General features: G+C 53.5%; 1 pseudogene; it reads left to right on the top strand.

Annotated features, from left to right (window-relative positions):
- Positions 1-1,672: 1,672 nt before the first annotated feature.
- Positions 1,673-2,507, top strand: LOC141094011 (acyl-coenzyme A thioesterase MBLAC2-like; annotated as a pseudogene).
- The last annotated feature ends 379 nt before the right edge of the window (positions 2,508-2,886 follow it).

Below are 2,886 nucleotides of genomic sequence, written 5' to 3'. Positions count from 1 at the left end.
CCAATACTGAGCCGCTGCTGCCGTATGTGGCCCTATTACTGCATCTGATACCCCAATACTGAGTCGCTGCTGCCATATGTGCCCCTATTACTGCACCTGATACCTCAATACTGAGCCGCTGCTGCCATATGTGCCCCTATTACTGCACCTGCTACCCCAATACTGAGCCGCTGCTGCCGCATGTGTCCCTATTACTGTATCTGATACCCCAATACTGAGCCGCTGCTGCCATATGTACCCCTATTACTGCACCTGCTACCCCAATACTGAGCCACTGCTGCCGTATGTTTCCCTATTACTGCACCTGATACCCCAATACTGAGCCACTGCTGCCATATGTGCCCCTATTACTACACCTGCTACCCCAATACTGAGCCGCTGCTGCCGTATGTGTCCCTATTACTGTACCTGATACCCCAATACTGAGCCACTGATGCCGTATGTGCCCCTATTACTGCACCTACTGTGTGGTTCAAAACACTGGTCCTTTTACTAACCCGCCTAATGTCACCCACTGTGCGCCTTACAAAGTAAAGTGTGTCCTTTGTGCCATCTAGATGGTAAAATTGAACAATAGAAAATATTAATGTCATGTACAAGTGCCTAGAAAACAGTGTCCACATTTTGCCCCTAGAAAGTGATAATGCTCCTTTGACAGTAACAATACTCTGAGTGTCCCAACTATGTTCCGAGTCCCCCCATGTACAGCTCTCCTATACACAGTATGGTGGGCCCACGCTGATATAGGTAAGAGTAGCGTAGCTGTAGGTGGGCCCCTCTGAGTGTGGGGCCCGGAGCGGCTGCACTGTGTCACTGGTATGGCAGGGGTTATGGGAGGCGATAATCTGTACCAGTGTCACCAGTCTCACTATGGCACGGATTAATCTGTGCTAGTGTTACCAGTCTGGCAGGGGATTAATCTGTACCAGTGTTACCAGTATGGCAGGGGTTAATCTGTACCAGTATTACCAGTATGGCAGGGGATGATATGTAACAGTATTACCAGTATGGCAGGGGAATATCTGTACCAGTGTCACCAGTATAGAAAGGGGTTAATCTGTACCAGTAATACCAGTATGGCAGGGGTTAATCTGTACCAGTGTCACCAGAAAGGAAGGGGTTAATCTGTACCCGTGTCACCACTGTGGAAGGGGTTAATCTGTACCAGTGTCACCAGTGTGGAAGGGGTTAATCTGTACCAGTGTCACCAGCATGGCAGGGGTTAATCTGTACCAGTGTTACCAGTATGGCAGGGGTTAATCTGTACCAGTGTCACCAGTAAGGCAGGGGTTAATCTGTACCAGTGTCACCAGTACGGAAGGGGTTAATCTGTACCAGTGTCACCAGTACGGAAGTGGTTAATCTGTACAAGTGTCACCAGTATGATCAGGTCTGCGATCTTCTCTACGGGACTCAGTGACGGTTCTGCACACAGAGGTTTTTCCCAGTGCTGCCTTCTCATTGGTCCGCTCACCGGTGACGATTCTCAACACTCGTCTCCTATTGGTTCGGAAACTGCACTTGGATGACAGCGGCGCCAGTGAGGGCGCTGCCCGAGGTGCTGACTGTAACAGGCGCCGTGTCCGGTGTGTGCTCGCTCGGTGTGCAGTGCCCGGTGTGCAGTGTCCGGTGTGTGCCGTGTCCGGTGTGTTTCCGCCCGGGGAGTCCCGCCATGGCCGCGCTGGAGTGGTTCGCGCACAAGGCCCTTGGGGGACGGCGTGTTCTGGATCCAGGAGTGCTTTTATGAGTCGGGGAATCGGGCGAATATTTGGCTGGTGCGCGGCTCCCACCAGGACCTGGTGATAGACACCGGCCTCGGGCTGCGCAGCCTCCCGGACTACCTGAGCGCTGCTGGGCTGCTCCCTCACGGCATGGACGGGGGATTCGGGCGCCGCCCGCTCATGGCTGTGGCCACTAACGTTCACTTCGATCACGCCAGCGGCCTGCACCAGTTCGAGCAGGTGGCGGTGCACCGGGACGAGGAGGAGGCGCTTATTCGGGGAGACAACTTCGAGACTGTGATGTGGCTGTCCGCCTGTGAAGTGGTGAAGCCCCCGACGCCCGGCTGGAGTGCCAGTCAGTACACGGTGCAGGCGCTGACCCCAGCCACATCCTGGAGGACGGTAACCCCCCATAGAGATGATAGGCGGCTGCTCCTCATTCTCGCCAGTAGGTGGCAGCAGGTAGACGATGAGGGCTGTGAGAGTCTGATCTGTCAGGGTCCGACCCCCAGCACCCTTGCCTATCAGCAGATATCGGTGTCGGCAGCCGGAAGTACTCGATTGCAGAGCTGGCCGTCTTCTGATAGTGGCCGCCGCTGGGTACAACACATCTGCCTTCTATTCAGATCAATAAGAGGCGGATGTGTAGTCCCCTGCGGAGGCCGCTATCAGAAGACGGCCAGCTCCGCAATCGAGGATTTCTTGCTGCTGACACCGATATCTGCTGATAGGCGAGGGTGCTGGGTGTTTGACCCCGACCGATCAGACATGGATGACTTATCCTAGCATCAATGCTCTTTAAAGGGAACCTGTCACCATCAGTGAATATAATGCTGAAGTTTGTGCCCAGTATATTCTGCTTTCAATGGAAGCGTGACAGCCCACATACAACACATGTCCCTGTGTGCCCAATGGTAAAGCTAGGTACGTGGGAAATGCAGGACGCATATAGAAGAAGGCGGAGCTTCAGGGAGGAAGTAGGCCGCCATCCGCAGCCCTCCTGAACGCAAGTGTGAAACCAGCCTTAAAGAGGACTATCGCTTGAGTTAAATACAATGTAACAATTCCTAAGCTCCCCTAATTCCTGTGTTTGTTTCCCTGTTGCTCAAAGTCGCTCCATTGTAGAGATGTTCACGTTTGTTTCTTCTGGAGAGCACTTTATGAA

Source organism: Dendrobates tinctorius, unplaced genomic scaffold (assembly GCF_039654945.1).
Source record: "Dendrobates tinctorius isolate UK_male_01 unplaced genomic scaffold, ASM3965494v1 ptg000003l, whole genome shotgun sequence".
NCBI lineage: Eukaryota > Metazoa > Chordata > Amphibia > Anura > Dendrobatidae > Dendrobates > Dendrobates tinctorius.
Note: the sequence above shows the minus strand (reverse complement) of the source record. Positions and strands in the feature narration are given on the sequence as shown.